Source organism: Carcharodon carcharias, chromosome 3 (genome assembly GCF_017639515.1).
Source record: "Carcharodon carcharias isolate sCarCar2 chromosome 3, sCarCar2.pri, whole genome shotgun sequence".
Lineage (NCBI taxonomy): Eukaryota > Metazoa > Chordata > Chondrichthyes > Lamniformes > Lamnidae > Carcharodon > Carcharodon carcharias.
This window is the reverse complement of record NC_054469.1, coordinates 99,948,660-99,967,042: the sequence shown is the minus strand read 5'-3', so window position 1 is coordinate 99,967,042 and position 18,383 is coordinate 99,948,660.

Genomic DNA, 18,383 nt, shown 5'->3' with positions numbered 1-18,383 from the left:
TTGTAACAGGGCTGGATATACAAGATCAAATTGTTGGAGGTTAAATAGGGAACTGATTGCATTGGTAGGAACTCAGAAAAGTTCTGTAAGTAAAAGTGCTGTAGGTTCTGAGACCCAAGTGTAAGACAGACCAGCCGCCTTTGTACAGGTGAAAAAGGAAGTCAGTATTAGCCAGAGAGGTGGAAATGTGTTCGCAACCTACGGAGGGAAGTTCTGAAGGGCAAGTTACAGAGATGTTCAAAGATTTTATATGCAAAGGGAAAGTATATCCATATGTTCCAGGAAGAGCAGGAAAAATTGATAAGATCTTAAGAGATACAGGGGCTAGCCAGACATTAATGTTATGGGATAATGTCATCTGCTATCCAGAAGAGTTCTTGCAGGAGAAAGCGTTAGCTAGTGGAATTCATGGGGGGTGGGGAGGGGGGAGGGGGTGGTTCAAGTCATATCATTGTATAAACTAAATTTAAAAATTGATTTGAAAACAGGAGTTGTGATTGTTCGAGTGGTGGAGAAATTACCCATTTCAATTACCTGGTTCAATTTATTCTAGGAAATGATATAGCTGGATCGTAAATATTGATTATAACTATTGTAGCAGAGGAACCTGTTGAGATGTAATCAACAAAGGTTTTACAGAAGGAGCATCCTGGATTGTTTCCATATTGTGTGGTGACAAGGTCACAGGCACTAGCTTAAACAGGAAGAGGATGATTCTAAAACTCGGGGAGGATACTGAACCTCAGTTGGCTGGATCAATCTTTGAAAAGACTACTTGGCAAGAGAAAGTTGGAGACAATGAGGCTGAGGTGTTTACTTCCTTGAAGTTAGTGGAGTTACAGCAGCAGAATCCAGACTTAAAGCAGTTATACCAGACAATTTATTCTGAAACAGAAGCAGAAGACATTCCAGAATGTTATTACCTTAAAAACAACGTGTTAATAAGGAAATTTGTGGAAATAGACCAGGGAAAAGAAAGTTGGCTTTACATGATATAACATGGGGGGCTCAGTTTCAATAGGGCAACACCATATAGATTAAATTCAGTAAAATTTGCTAAAGTGCAGAAGGAAATTGAATTTAAACTTGAAAATGACATCATAGAGTCCAGACACAGTAATTGGCATTTACCCATTGTAATGGTGCCAAAACCAGATGTATTACAAAGAGTGTGGGCAAAATCTTTAGCTCGGGCACACGCCTGGCTCAGTCAAGTATAAAATGATGCACGTTGACATCGGGCAAGCGTCCTGACGTCAACACGCAGTTGTGCAATATTTTGTTTGGCGGGTGCGCGCCAGAGTTGGCAGTGCGCCTGCTGACAACTATAAGGCCTGTTAAGGCCATTAAAGGATCAATTAAATATAATTTTTCGCTGCCTGTCCAACTTTATAGTTGGCGGGCAAGTGAAAAGGCTAAGCGGCCTTTGCACTTTTTAGGAAACCTCATCCAGGGCGGGATAAGGTTTTCTAAAGCAAATAAAACTAAAATAAGTTTAAAATTTAATTAATAGCATGACCCTGCTCATGTGACAGTCACATTTAAAATGTGACTCTGTCACATGAGGGGGACCATGTTTTATAACATTTTAAATCTCTTAATTATCATTTTTTAAATTTTTCATCTTCCTGAGGTAGCTCTGTGCCTCAGGGAGATTTTCAAGCCCTTGCTCGCACGCATGCACAAAGTTCACACTCACCCCGCCCACACAGGCAGCGCTGAGCACTGCCGCTCGTGTTTCATGCTGGGCAGGCCTTAACTGGCCCACCAGCATGAAATCAGCTCCCAGCCCTGATCACGGGCGGCGATTGGTTTCCGACTGCCCCCACCTGCCCCCGCCTAGCTGGCCCGGCAAGGTGAAATTCTGCCCTATGTAATGATCACTACAAAGTAATCACAATGGCAAAAGCTGATTCATATCCTATTCCAAGATTTGATGATTGTACCGAGAGAGTGGGACAGTCAGCATTTATCACAAAACTTGACTTGCCTGCGAGGATACTGGCAAGTGCTCTTATTGGAAAGGGCAAAAGAGATATCTGCTTTTGTGATGCCGGATGGTTTATATCAATGCAAAGTAATGCCATTTGGAATGAATAATGTACCAGCAACATTTCAGAGATTAACAAACAAAGTGAATGAAGGACTGAGCTATTGTGTTGTCTATATTGTCGACTTAGTGGTATTCAGTCAAACCTGGGAGGAACAACTACGGCATTTAAAGGAACTATTTGACTGACTACAGGAAGCCAATTTGGTGGTAAATTTGGCTAAAAGGGAATTTGCAAAAATGAAAGTTATATATTTAGAGGCCACAATGTTGGACATGGTTAAGTGGCCCCATGAGATGCGAAATTAAAAGCTATTGTAGAGCTCCCAGTGCCTGCAACAAAATGGGAAGTTTCGAGATTTCAGGGCATGAGTGGATTTTATCAGAAGCTTGTGCCAAATTTCAGCAATGTAGTTGCTCCACTGATTAGATTATTGGAAAAGAACAGAAATTCCAATGGACACAGGAGTGTCAGCCTCCATTTGACAGCTTGAAATCTGTATTAACCACTACACCTGTTCTCCTGTGTGTGTAAGATTCCAGTAATTCTACAATAATAGCTAATTGTTTTTTTCCCCTCATATCTCCATGACCTGATCTCTCTGAAAAACCCCTGTCAAAAGGAAAAGGGGGTAATCACCATTCGAGTCATTGAAAAGCAAGAGCTCAACCAGTGAACTAAGACTGAAAGTGCTGGGAAGACCACCTCATGTCATCAACAAAGAACTGAAAGGAATTTGGGATACATCGATCAAAATCAATCCATCGAATCCTGTACTCCAGAATTGGTGCTATTGAATTGTTTTATCCCACCCTTAAAATCCACTCCATGTTTTTGTGTGTGTTATGTGTTTTGTATGTGTGTATTTAGGGATTTGAGAAGGGGTAGAGTTTAGGTTACTTAGTTAGAAGTTAGTTCAAATTTCTTTCTTTTGCCACTGGTTAAAGACAAGTTGTTCAATAAACAATTATTTACTTATTAAGTTTACAAAACTGGCGCTCGTATTCCATTAATCTAAATTAAACATTTAGGTGGTTTGATCAAATTTTTCACATTTGTCGCAGCTCGGGGAGGTTTGGGGATTGATATTGCAGTGCAGTATTCCCATTGAGTCGTGACAATGTTAACTTTTTGTGATACATGTACCAAGACACCCAAATCCCTTTGTACCATCGAGCTCTGTTATCTCTCCCCATTTAAATAGTATACTGCTTTTCTAATCTTCCTGCCAAAGTGGATAAGTTCACATTTTCCCATATTATACTCCATCTGCCAACTTTTTGCCCACTCACTTAACCTTAACCTATGTATACCTCTTTGTAAACTCTTCACCACCTCTTGACAACTTACTTTACTACCTGTGTTCTGGACTGACAGTCTTTGTCACATTTTCCTCTACGCTGCTGTCATAGGCCTTCAGGTCACTTACAGAGAGTGTCTACTTGGGGTGGGATGCTCTTCCAAGAAACTAAATCAATATCAGAGGAAGTACTTTACAGTGGAAAAGAAACTCAAGCATTGTTGTTTTCTACTTGCATGCTAGAAAGCTGTGCAGCCTTTTTCATGCGAGATCCAAGATAAAGGCACACCAAGTCCTCAGAGTTGGTTCTATGTTGAAAATGCTGCATTTGCATTCCACTCTGAGGAACACATTCAATGGCAAATGGACAGACTCGCTCTTACCCCAGTAAAGAGCTTGGTTTACCCATCAGCATCAGGAAGACAAATGTCATGTTCCAGAAGGGTGCAATATCACCACCTATCAGTATTAACAGTATGATGCTTTGATAGTTTCACATATCTAGTTTCTACAATCACTAGCGAACTGTCACTTGATGCTGAAATCAACACATGCATCGCAAAAGCTGCAGTTGTAATTTACAAGCTAAGTAAGGAATTGTGGAACAACAGCAACCTGACTGGGAACACAAAACTGTGAGTCTAGCTACCCTGCTTCCTCAGCGGACTCTTCTACAGTAGTAAGACCTAGACAACATATACTAGGCAGGAGCAAAGGCTGAGCAATTTCCATCTTTGCTCTCACAGACGTATCTATGGAGTGTGCCAACGCCAATGGCATATGCTTATTGCTAAGCCAATGATGTCTGCACTGGCTTGCCTACGTTCATCAGATGGATGATGGCTGTATACCCAAAGACATTCTGTACGGTGAACTGACCACTGGGTCTCGACCTTCTGGGTGTCCATGCCTCCGCTACAAGGGCACCCGCAAGTGAGCTATGAAGATGGCAGACATTGACACTAACAATTGGGAAACATTCTGGAGGCTGACTGTTTGGAAGGGCAGTGGAAGAGGCGAGCAGAAAGAGAAACCTCAGCTGGCTGAAAAGAGTGCCCAAAGAAAACAGAGACCAGTGAATCCTCAACCTTCTCAGCCCACTTCTCTTTTCTGAAGCAAATGCAGCAGAGGCTACTGTAACAGAGCTAAGACCTCACAACTAGACAATGACCGTTTTAAAAATGGCCGAGGCCATGTCTGGCTGTGACCTTCGAACAATAGGAGCTAATCTAGCAGTATTGAAGAAATTTGTACCTTGTTATCTCTGAAGAGACACTAATGACCCTGTGGACTCCAGAAATCAAATTCAAAGAATATACAAAGGCCATCTACATTTCATCAACCAGGCCTGGCCACTGGAGTCTATGAAACTGCTAGGACAAAGAGCCCTGCAACCTTCCTTTGGTTGAAACATTAACAATCTCAGGAACTCAAACAAAGGAATATGCATTCTTTGTCAAAGCCAAGGTGGAAAGATAAGAGTCATATGACATGACCCCCTGCATCCCCCACCGCCCCCCCCACCACCAGCTGTAAGAACCTGTAATATTACCATGTGCAACTGTGAAGCTCAGTTTGCCATCTTCCATTTAGCAAGCAGCAGCTCAGAAAAAGAGCTCTGTCCCGGTTTGAATGCCTGCCCCCATCTGCACTGTTTCTACTGGGACTTTGGAAGGTCTGTACCATCGTCTACGAGACTAATTCATCTCTGCGTGCCTATCTCATCATGGAAATCATCTCCACGGGAAAAATTAATTACTAGCATCAGTTTTCAACCTGCTGACCTCTGTGAAGGAATTCCCCATTGGACTTTTGACTCAGGACTCTTCATTTACATGAAACAATAATTCTTTCCTCTGTGGTCTTTGTCCTGTAAATCTTTCTTTCTCTATCCCTCTTTTATTATATGAATGCACACGGGGCTACATAGTGACCCCCCCCACCCCCAGCTCCCATTTTTTGAGTGTGCATGAATAAAGTAACCCTCTTGAGTTTGCCCTACCTTGAGTTTGCTGTGGGGTTATTAATAAAAATTGGATCACACCAAAACTGAGGGGTTGGAGATACACCACCGCTTATAAAGGGAGAAATCAAAATGAAAACAGCTTTTTGTTTAAGGACGGGTGGTAAGAGGAGAAATCGGGGCTGTTTAAATTAAACCCCCTCCTGTCTATAACACTACCATGCCAGAGTGAGGCTTTTGAGCCGCAGCAGGCAATGCTTTGCATGGAATTGACCACCACAGAAGACAGAGGCAGAAGACTGTATATTGGTGCAAATCAGTAAGGCAAAAGCTTCTGTAGTGTATAGAAAATTGCCCACAGTGTGTAAAGCACAGTGGCTCAGATGAGATGTGGAGGGACAGAAAGTTAAACACATAATCATTTACAATTAGAACTAGTTAGCATTAAAAAGTTAGCTTAGCATCAGTGGTTTTTAACTGATATGACATGATCATGATTTTAAAATATTGGAATGTTACAAGGTCTACTGAAGGAGACTGTGGATGATTAACAAGTATCTCCCAAGTCACTGGTGGACAAGGTGAGCACAAGAATGTTTTATTTTACTGGCAAGCCAAATTAGATGGAAGGATAAAGAACTCCAATAGAAATTAGGAACTGTAAAGCGCTAGAAAGCAATCATGTTGCTTCCCTTAAGAGAGCATTTAGTATCAGAAAGTTTACCTAAGATGTTTTTGTGAATGGGTAATACTGTAATTGTTTAAATAACCATATACCGACAAAGATTTTATTTCAGGAGGTGGAATGGCTCCTACTGTGGGGCGGATCATGCTGAAAATTGTCAAATCATTAATAATCTCATATTGCAGTACAAAAATCACCCCTACTAAGCTCTAATATTGAGATCTTGGAAAAAAGGGAAGCAGATATAAACCGAGAATTAGAGCACTATATCAAGTTCTGAGATATCCCAGAATAGTGGGAAACATAATCCTGGATTGCTGAAAACTTATGAATCATATTCCATAAGAGCTGATTTTGAATGATATTAGTTTGGTTTGCATTTGAAGTGCATGATATTTAGCAAAGTTAGCTTACAGACTTGATAGTCAGGTATATCATATTTTCTCCTAGGAAACCAATTTGTGTGGACGTCATAGGTTTTACATGTGGCTTCATATGAAAGACTGCTCAAGTTATCATACTGTACAGCCCACCCTGCTACTTAACAGAAAATTGAACAAGCCCTAACTAAAATGAAGGAGATCATCATTCCAATTTCCAAACAAGTGGGTGACTCACTGGTGGAAGATATCCACAGAAGTAAGGGTTTCTACAGAATTCTGGGAATCAATAGCTAAACCTGCATCTTGTACCCCACCAGCTGGATGATTTAACTGTGTAGAAGAGCTAGAAATTGAATTGCACCATTAATCAGACAGGGGGTTACTATTCATGATCTGCTTGTGCTTGTTTCAGTGGAGGTTGTGAGAAATGGATTTTTGAAAAATACTTTTGGGAATACTGTGTTATTCTGTGAAAAAGGGTGTGTGTGAGATTTAATTAAACTGGGCAGAGATTAATAGGAAACAGGTTGTCTGTGGTGGAGGGTGGTTTAAAACATTAAAAGAATGGAGGTGTTAGGTTTTAGGTACAAGTGAATAGGTTACATCTAACATTTGCATTTTTCAATAAGTTGAGAATTTCTTTGAATATCGAAGATAAGTGAGAAATGAAAGCAACATGTTTGCATCTTGCAGGAGTTTCATAGGCAAATAGAAGTGAGAACATTTTGTTTTATTGACCTAAAAGCAAAGATAAGATGGAAACTTGAAAAATCTTACATTTGGAAGGATTTGAGTTTTCAAGAGGTGTGAGAACAATGGAACTTGAGATGAGAGGGAAGAAAGGCATTTAGAGCTGTAGCTGTTGAGCTGGAGCTGTGAGATGTAGCTGCTGAACTGTGGCTCTGGGCTAGGAAAAGACGCAGTTTGAATCAGCCATCCATTCAAGCCAGAAAAGCAAAGTCTTGGGCTTGCAGCCTTGGGCTGCAAAAAATAATTTTATTCTGAAGTTTGGATTTTCACATCAGAGTGGAAGAGAGTTATAGATCATGTGGTATGCCTTAATTAAAGCTACAGAAATTTGCTTTGGGTAATAGCACTGGATTTTTATAGTTAAACATCTATAAGGGAGTGTTACCTGGAAAGTGGTTACTTGTGGTTCTGACCAAGAAGAGAGTCTTACAAAACATTCCCCCCAAAAATACTTAAGTTTAACTGTGTAACTGTAATCTTGTGTGGTTAAGTTTCCTTTTATCCTTCATAATTTTTAAAATCCCAAAAAGTGTTACTGGACTTCTTGCTGCTGAGATCAGTATGTCTTCTGCTCATTTTCAGAATACAAAAAAAAGGTATGGCCCCAAGCTAGGTTTCCCTCTGGGATTTGGTTTGTGCGGCAATTAACATTGGCTGTGGTCATAAGAATGTGGACAGCATACAAATTTGGTGCTGCCACCTCATTTCCATGATTGTAGTATGGGGCTGAGTGACTTCCATACCCACCAACTGCCTCTGCGCTCAACAGGGAGCCTAGTAGCATTGTGCTGAGAGCATGTGGTGTAGCCAACCTACTGTTCTTAAAGCCAGACTGTCCCTTGGAAAGCAAAACTTCTTTGAATGACAGTAGGCTGCAACTGAACACTATTGCTGTAGTTCAAATCAAGGAAAATGGAACACCATGGCAGAGAGAAGACTCTAGGATCACAGATCCAGTGTTGGAGACCTTAGTAGCAGAGGTGAACTGGAGGAGAATGCAATTTTTTTCTTTCATGGGATGTTGGCATTGCAGGCAAGGTGAGCATTTATTGTCCATCCCCTATTTTCTCTTAAAGTGGTAAGCTGCCTTCTTGAACCGCTGCAGTCCATGTGTTGTAGCTATACTTACAGTGCTGTTAGAAAAGGCGTTTCAGGATTTTGATCCATTGACAGTGAAGGAACAGCAATATAGTTCTAAGTCAGGATGGTGTGTGGTTTGAAGGGGAAATTGCAGGTATTCCCATGCATCTGGTGACCCTTGTTCTTGTAATGGTTGTGAGTTTGGAAAGTGCTGTCGAAGGAACTTTGGTGACATGCTGCATTGCATCTTGCATATAGTACTTACTGTATGTTGGTAGTGGAGGGAGTGAATATTTAAGGTAGTGAGGATTGGGTGCCAATCAAGTGGGCTGCTTTGTCCTTGATGGAGTTGAGTTTCTTGGATGTGTGTGAGCCACACTCATCTAGGCAAGCAGAGGTATTCCATCACACTGTCCCTTGTAGATGGTTGACAGGCTTTCGGGAGTCAAGCAATGAGTTAGTCCCCTCAGGATTCACAGCCTCTGACCTGCTTTTGTTGTCACAGTTTTCATACGGCTGGCCCATTTCAGTTTCTGGTCAATGGTAACCCCCATGTAGTGGGGGATTCAGTAAAGGTATTGTCATTGAATGTCAAGGGGAGATGGTTAGATTCTCTGTAGTTGAAGATGGTCAATGCCTGGTATTTGTGCGACATGAATGTTACTTGCCACTTATCAGTCCAAGCCTGAATGTTGTCCACGGACTGCTTCAGCATCTGCGGTGTGGCAGATGCTACTGAACATTGTGTAATCATCAGCAAACATCCCCACTTCTGACCTAGTCATTGATGAAGCAGCTGAAGATAATTTGGAACAGGACAGTACCCTGAGAAACCCCTGCAACGACATTCTGGGATTGAAATGGTTATGTTAAAGTTCCATTGAGGTGGCCAAGGGGCCCTCAAGGATAATCCCTCAAAGAAATTGGGAGCAGATAGCAAGGGAGGTCAGTTTCTCATGTCTGGACCTGAGGACCTGGAAATAGTGCCACAAGAAATATAATGATTTCATGAGTGAAGGTCAGTGAATGCATCTTCACATGGCATCTTCCACCAATTGCTCCACCAGCCTCTCATGCTACTCAGTGCACCACATTCCCATAACTCACCCAGCACCAACCCATGACTCTTGGGATTCACACCTAACATCCATATACACCACATCACCCTCACACATCTACCAATGCTAACAGTTTCATACCCACCAGTTATGGCTTCCACATAACTCCACCTATTTAGCTATTGCAGGAACATCACCCAAACACAATACAACACACTTACTGACATTCTTCTCTCTGTTGCAGGGCAAAGTGACTCATAATAGAAGGGAGCAAAATGTAGCTGGCAGGGGACAAGGGCGCCTGCATCTCCTGACAGAGGAGATGGTTCTCCACATCATGGGCCCAGTTGTAACAGAGCACATGGAGTTCAGTGTTGCTAAGAACATGTGTTCCTGCCTCTACCCCTTCTCAATTTCCAGCAGCCCCTCATCCTGCTATCTGGCATGATGAACAAGCTGCAAATAGTGTAACCATGAATCTCTTGCTTACTTTCTTCAAACCAACTTTCCCTTTCTGATTTTCTGCTTTCAGCCACCCAAAAATTTTCACCTGCCCACAGTAGCTTCAGGAGGAGGAAAGAGAGCAGCAGCTACTGAAGAAGAGACCCTGGAACTTTATCTGGCACTCACTGACACCCATGGAACTGGTCAGAAACATGCTCCAACTAGTTTCCATCTAAAAGGGCAATGGTATTCTAGGACTTTAATTTGCATATTAAAAGGGACCTAAAACTTGAGAGCAACCGGCTGATGCCTTATGATACATAACTGAGGGCCCCTTTCAAAATATTGCCAGCTTCTTCAACTGTATTAATGGTGTGATAAGGCTCCTGACCCCACTTTGAAGCCATTACTGTCCCATTAACAGTAGGTGATAGAGGTGAAAATTAGCCCTGTAATGTTTGACATACAAATAGGTTTTTGGTGCTCGAGTGGGGCTAAGTACGTTAAATGGGAGTCAGAAAACTCCTGTGATGGAACTTGACATGACTGTGAATCTGACTCAGAAATTGAATACATACTGTTGGCAGCTTCTGGTGTTGAGCATGAGCCCTTTTAATGTTAAAGTGACAAAACAGGGCCAAGTTAAATTTTAAACTAATAGGGATCTCTATATCATAAACATGGCTCATGATGTTTCAAGTGGTAATTTAGGTCACACTATCAAACTTTAAAGAAGATTTCTCACATGGATGGATATAATGAGCAACTACTTATTTTTGTAACATGCTATTTATGTTCAGTAAAGAGTAAAAATCAAGCATTCATAGAATATGCGTAATATAGCAGGCTTTAAAAAATTGTGTTTCAATGGGTAGAAAATGTTAGCTGTGCTACGTTTGTCAAGTAAAGTATCCCAAATTCCTGGGTACCTTCTCCACTAGCAGTAGTGTGGAGTGTTGGGTCTTCTGGATGGTAACTGCCCCTAACCCTAACCTCTTCAGAAACCATACCCTCCCCCCACTCCTACCACCCATTTATATATGGCCAAGTAGAATGAGAACACAGATCCCATAAATAGTTTGGCTGTTGAACTGGGAGGGTGGATGCAGGGGTGCATTTGCTGGGAAACCTGGAGGGGATGTCAGAGTAAGCCAGCAGCTACAGTCTTAAAATGCTGCAGCTGAAGTTTGAATGGAAGACATAGGCCATATACCTTCACAAGGAATCAAGTTTTGGAGTTCTACATCAGAGTGGGAAAGAGTTTAAGAGGTTGTGTGGTATGCCTTTAATAACGCTATAGGAGTTTGTCTTGGGTAATATTACTGGAGTTTTATAGTTAAACATCCTCTCTGCGACAAGATTTCCGTATCTCTCTGTTGTCTTGCTCACCTTCCTTGCTTTCCATTTCCCTCCTAGTGTTTGACAAGGTGTTTACTAAAACCCGCTTTCTATCACTGCTTGTTTGTCCCTACAACCACACCCCCCCCCTCCACCTCTTTGTCTCTCTATCTCTCCGTCCCCCCACACACACACCTTAAACCAGCTTATATTTCAACTCTTTCTTGGACTCGAACGCAAGTTCTGTCGAAGGGTCATGAGGACTCGAAACGTCAACTCTTTTCTTCTCCGCCGATGCTGCCAGACCTGCTGAGTTTTTCCAGGTAATTCTGTTTTTGTTTTGGATTTCCAGCATCCGCAGTTTTTTTGTTTTTATCAGTAAGGGAGTGTTGCCTGGAAGGTGTTTACTTGTGGGTCTGACCAAGTAGGCAGTCTTTTGGGGGGAATGTTTTGTAAGACTAGTTTTAACAGTGCAACTGTAATCTTGTGTGCTTAAGTTTTCTTTAATCCTTGTTAATAAAACTTTTAGTTGTAATTTTTAAAACCCCAAAAGGGTTACTGGGCTTCTTGCTGCTGAGATCAGTACATTTTCTTCTCATTTTCAGAATACAAAAAAAATGATATGGCCAAAAGCCAAGCTTCCCTTTGGGATTTTGTTTGTGCAACAATTAACATCTGCTGTGGTCAGAACAAACTTGAGAGCTCTTTGCAGGATTATTAAAATTCCTTGATTGGGTTGGAGTTTCTGAATTCAAGAATGTGAGCAGGAAAAGAACACTGGACACAGGAGTTTTGTGTTGAGAGATTTTAAAATGGTTGGACTGCAAAATGGCTTTGGCAATTGGTACAACTTTTCTGGGAGTGGAAAATGTGACTGTGGAGTATTTGAAATCTCTGACTAAAACTCAGTTGAGAGAGTTAGTAAATGAAGTGCAGGTAGAGATAAAAGCAGAATTCCATAAGGCTGGTATGGTTAAAGTACTTACCTAACATTTGCAGTTGGAGGAAGGGACACCTGAAACTAGTGTGTCACAGCCAGAGGGAGTGAAACTTCAGTTGTGAATGAAGAAACTTCAACTTGAACAAAAAATGGAGCTGCAAAGAATTGAACTGGAAGGAAAAGAGAAACGAAAGAACTTGAGTTAGAAAAAAGGTAAGGAAAATGAAAAAGACAGAAGAAAGGAAATAGAAATAAAAAAGCTTCAATGAGATAGAGAGCTTCAGAGAGAAAACATAGCCAGACCAAATGAACTGTCTAAAGTGAAACTTACAATGAAGAAAGGAAGGAGAGATAGTGATTCAGAAGGTGACTTTGATTCTTTTGAGGAATTTTGCCTAAATTTACAAAGGATGGAGTTGAAAGATATTTCACCTCATTTGAAAAGATAGCTATGAAATTGGTTTGGCCAAGAGATGCTTAGACTATGATGTTAGAGAATGTTTTGTCAGATACCTCAATGAATGCATATGCAAGCTTATCAGAAAAATAGTTTGCAGATTATGAAATAGTAGAGAAGGCAATATTAATGCTTATGAGCTTGTCCATGAGGTTTATCAGTTGAAGTTTAGGACTATAAGAAAGAGACTTCATCAGACTTTTATAGAGTTTGCAAGAGAAAAAGAAATTCTCAGGAATCAATGGTTCAGGGCATTAAAATTAGAATAGACTTTTGAAAATGTAAGAGAGGTTATGATTATGGAAGTATTTAGAAATGACATTCCAGTAAACATCAAGACATAGTTAGATGAAAGATAAAGTAAAAAAAATTAGGGAAGCTGCTGTTTTAGCCAATATATATGATATTTCACATAAACAGTTGAATGTAGGAAAAGGTTCATCTGGAAATCAGCAAGGAAATTGAGAGTTAGAAAACCTAGTGATGGTAAAAATGTTAGTAATGAGGATCAAGCTGAAGGATGCCAGTTTATTAAAGATGGAACAGTGGAAAGTAGAGTTGAGGGAAGGAAGCTGATATGTTACCATTACATTAAGGCTGTTCATACAAGATCAAATTGTTGAAGGTTAATTGGGAGACTGATTGCACAGATAGGAACTCGGGAGAGTTCTATAAGTAAGAGTACTGTGGGTTATGAGATCCAGGGGCAAGATAAACCAATGGGTTTTGTACAGGTGGAGAAGGAAGAATCAGTGCTAGAGAAGTGGCAATGTGTTCACAACCTACCCAAGGGAGTTCCAAAGGGCAGGTTACAGAGATATTTAAAGATTTTATATCCATGTTTACAGGGCAGAGCAGGAACGGTTGACAAAGGGGCAGGGGTACTAGCCAGTCCTTAATGTTGTGGGACAGTGCCATTTTTGTCCAGAAGGGTTATTGCAGGAGAAAGCATTAATTAGGAAAATTCATGGAGGAGTCAAACATATTTCATTGTATAAAGTAAATTTAAAAAGTGATTTGAAAACAGGAGAGGTGATCGTTGGGGTAGTGGAGAAATTGCTAATTGCAGGGGTTCAATTTATTCTAGGGAATGATATAGCTGGATCACAGATATTGACTATACCTATTGTAGTAGAGCAGCCTGTTGACACACAATCAACAGGGGTTTTAAAGAAAGAGCAATCTGGATTGTTTCCAGATTATGTGGTGACAAGGTCACAGGCACACAAGTTTAAACAGGAAGAGGAAGAATCTGAAAAACAAGGGGACGAAGCTGAAATTCAGTTGGCTGGCTCAATCTTAGAAAAAATTACTCAGAAGAAAAAGATTAGAGAGGATGAGGTTGAGGTGTTTGGTTCATTTGAAGTTAATGCAGTTACAGCAGCAGGATCCAGACTTGAAGCAATCATACCATACAGCTTAGTCTGAAGCAGAAGAAGAATACATTCCAGAGTATTATTATATTAAGAACAATGTGTTAATGAGGAAATTGAGACCACCTCATGTTCTGGCAGATGAAAAGTGGTGACAGTGCACCATGTAGTGATACCATCTGGGTACCAGAATGAAATTTTTAAAGTGGCTCATGAAATTCCAGTGGCTGGACATTTGGGAATTAGGAAAACTCAAGCTAAGATACAAAAGCATTTCTATTGGCCTGGACTTCACAGAGATGTATTCAAATTCTGTTAAACATGTTACACATGTCAGGTGATAGAAAAACCTCAATCAGTCACTAAGCCTTCACCTTTATTCCAATTCCAGCATTTGAGGAACCTTTTGACAGGGTTCTGATTGATTGTGTAGGACCCCTCCCTAAGTCTAAAAGTGGGAATCAGTATTTATTGACAATCATGGATGAGCCCCAAGATTTCCAGAAGCAATAGCTTTAAGGAAAATTACAGCAAAGGTGATTGTAGAGGAGTTAACCAAATTTTTACATCATATGGATTACCACAAGAAGTACAGTCAGATCAGGGTTCAAATTTCATGTCACAGCTGTTTAAAGAAGTCATGAACAGCCTAGGAATAAAGCAATTTAGGTCATCAGCCTATCATCCTGAATCACAAGGTGCCTTAGAAAGGTGGCATCAGACATTAAAGACTATGATTAGTGCATATAGTCAAGACTATCCACATGATTGGGATCGAGGGATTCCATTCTAGTTTGCTATTGTGGATGCCCCTGATGAGTCAACAGGGTTCAGTCCTTTCAAGTTAATTTATGGTCATGAAGTAAGTGGACCACTCAAACTGATTCAGGAGAAATTAGTGAATCAAGGTTCTGAAACAACACTCTTGGATTATGTGAGACATGTGAGATAGCTAAGGAACATTTAAAGATATCTCAACAAGTGATGAAGGCAAATGCAGATAAGAGGGAAAGGCTCATAGTTTTGTAGCTGGGGAAAAGTGTTTGTATTGTTGCCAGTGTCAGGCGAACCGTTGAAGGCAAGGTTTAGAGAACCTTACCAGATCGAAAAGAGATTGAGTGAGGTAAACTATATAATGAATACCACAGAGAGAAGAGTCAGTAAGTGTGCCATGTAAATATGCTCAAAAAATACTTTGACAGAGAGGATAAACAAGAGGTGGCACTGGCAGTTGTAAGTAAGGAAATGGGTAGAAAGTGAGGATTCTGAAATTGACTTTCCTCTGATTAAATTGGACAATTAGAAAATACTTCAGAATCTAAATGTGATGTTAGGTTACATTCCAGAAAAATGTTGGAGTGATGTAAAAGAACTATTGCAGTCACACAAAGCAATTTGTGGAGATAAATTGAGAAAAACAGATTGTACGTGATGTTGATGTGGGGAATTCACATTCAATAGGGCAACACCCATCTAGATTAAATCCAATAAAATTAGCTCAAGTGTGATAAGAAATTGAATTTATGCTTCAAAATGACATCATGAAGCCCAGTCACAGTAATTGGAGTTCGCCCATTGTAATGGTGCTGAAACTGGATCGATCACAAAGGCTATGTATTGATCACTGAAAAGTGAACACTGTAACAAAGGCAGATTCATATCCTATTCCACGATTGGAGAATTGTGCCAAGAAAATGGGAGAGTCAACCTTTATCACAAAAATTGACTTGCGAGGATATTGGCAAGTACCCCTATTGGAAAGGGCGAAAGAGCTATCAGTATTTTTGATGCTGTATGGTCTATATTAATGCAAAGTAATGCCCTTTGGTATGAAAAATGCACTGGCAACATTTCAAAGACGAGCAAACAAAATGATTAAGGTGCTGAGCAATTGTGCTGTTTATATTGATGACTTAATAATAATCAGTCAAATATGGGAGGAACATTTGCAACATTTAAAGGAACTATTTGATCAACTACAGGTTGGTTGTAAATTTGACTGAAATTTGCAGATGACACAAAGGTTGGCCGAGTAGTGGATAGAGTAGAGGATAGCCATAATCTCCAAAAAGATATAGATGGGTTGGTGGAGTGGGCGGTAAAGTAGCAGATGGATTTTAACATAGAGAAGTGTGAGGTCATACATTTAGGGAGGTCAAACAGTTACGGGGATTACACAATAAATGGGAATATACGAAGAGGGGTGGATGAAGTGAGAGATCTTAGCGTACAAGTGATTAGGTCCCTGAAGGCAGCAGTTCAAGTAGACAAGATTGTAAAGAAGGCATATGGAATGCTCTCCTTCATTGGCAGAGGTATAGAATATAAAAGTAAGGATATAATGTTGGAATTGTATAAAACACTGGTGAGGCCACAACTGGAGTATTGTGTGCAGTTCTGGTCACCACATTACAGGAAGGACGAAATACCTCTGGAGAGAGTGCAAAGGAGGTTTACAAGAATGTTGCCAGGGTTAGAAAAGTGTAGCTATGAGGAGAGATTGCATAGGTTGGGGTTATTTTCCTTAGAACAAAGAAGGCTGAGAGGTGACTTGACTGAAATGTACAAAATTATGAGGGGAATAGATAGAGTGGACAGGATAAAATTGTTTCCCTTGGTGGAGAATTCTAGAACCAGGGGACATAGACTCAAGATAGCTGGCAGAAAGTGTAGGGGGGACATGAGGAAGAACTTTTTTACGCAGAGGGTAGTGAGTATCTGGAATTCGCTGCCCAAGTTGGTGTCAGAGGCAGAAACTTTAAACTCTTTTAACAAGTACCTGAATCTGCACCTAACGTGCTGTAAGCTGCAGTGCTATGGGCCGGGTGCAGGAAAGTGGGATTAGAAAGGGCACCTGGGTGTCCTGGGGCAGACATGGACAAGATAGGCCGAATGGCCTCCTTCTGTGCTGTAACTTTTCTATGATTCTATGGTTCTAAGTGAATTTGTGAAAGTGCAAGTTACATATTTAGGCCATACTGTTGGACCTGGTCAAATGGCCCACAAGATGCAAAAGTAAAAGCTAATGTAGAATTTCCAGTTCCAACAGCAAAGCAGCAAGTTTTGAGATTTCCTGGCATGAGTGGGTTTTATCGGAAATTCATGCCAAATTTCAGCAGTGTAGTTGCTCTGCTGACTGGATTGTTAAAAAGGAACTGAAAATTCCAGTGGACATAGGAGTGTCAGAATGCATTTGACAGCTTGAAAACTATACTAACTACTACACCTATAATAACAGCACCTGATAATACAAAGCAGTTTAAGATGGCTATTGGCACCTGTGATTTGGGTGTGGGTGTTGTGTTTTGATAAAAAGATGAACTGGGACTTGAGAAGCCAGCAGGGTATTTCTCACAGAAGCTGAATATGCGCCAGAAGAAATATTCAACTATAGAGAAAGAGACTCTAAGTTTGGTGTTAGCTTTGCAGCATTATGAAGTCTATGGGGAGAATTTTCTCCCCGTCAGTGGGGGATTGGATGGGAGCGGGCGCGTAGCCTATCACTGCCCACGATCGGCTGTGTGTAGCCATTTTACATGGGCAGGCCAATTAAGGCTCTCCCAGCGTGACGTGCACCCGGAAGTGCTGTGCTCTCCCTGTGCGGCGGGGGGAATAGGCTGAGTTTGGGCCTGCGCTCCGCGTGCAAAAATCTCCCTGAGGCAAAGAGCTGCCCCAGGGAGATCAGTTTTATTTTTGAAAATTTTAATAAAGAAAAAATATTTTTAAGACATGTCCCCTCATGTGACAGTGTCACATGAGCTGGGACATGTCAATGAATTTTATTATAAATTTTTATTAAACTTTAAAAACCTTCATGAAACCTCATCCCGCCCATGGATGAGGTTCCATGAAAAATGTGAAGGCTGCCTGGGCCCTTCACCTGCCCGCCAACCTTAAGGTTGGACGGGCAGCACAGTTAATTAGTTTAACTACAATTTAAATGGCCTTAATGGGCCTTTGATATTTCAGTGGGCGCGCAGCCGACTCTTGAATGATGCGCGGTGATGTTGGGGCGCATGCCTGATGTCACCACGCGTCATTTTACGTGTCGGCGAGTGGGCCCCACCCCTGCTTGCCAATCTGAAGATTCTACCCTATGTTGCAGACAATTCTTCAGAGGCAGTTAAACATACTGATCATAATCCTTTCAAGTTTCTGGAAAAGTTTCGAAACACCAGACTGTTTTGGTGGAGTTTATGAATGCAACTGTTTAATTTACAAATTATACATGTAGCTGGACAAGAAAACCTAACTGCAGATGCTTATCAAGAGTGTAAAATTCAAAAGAGCTTGGATATTGGCAAACAGAGATTGCCAATGAGCTATTTTTACAAAAGACTTGCATATATTTTCAAGGTTGATGCATGTACACTATAGTATAATAGTTTGTATAGATAAATGCAGTAAGGAATATGAATTGGGTTGAGAAAATGAAACCATCTTTTTGAAATTATGATGGTTCATTTTTTTTTAACAATGAGGGAGGTGTGAGAATGGATTTTTAAAAATATTTTTGGGGAATATTGTATTCTGTGAAGAAAGGTGTAGGTGTGTGTAGGTG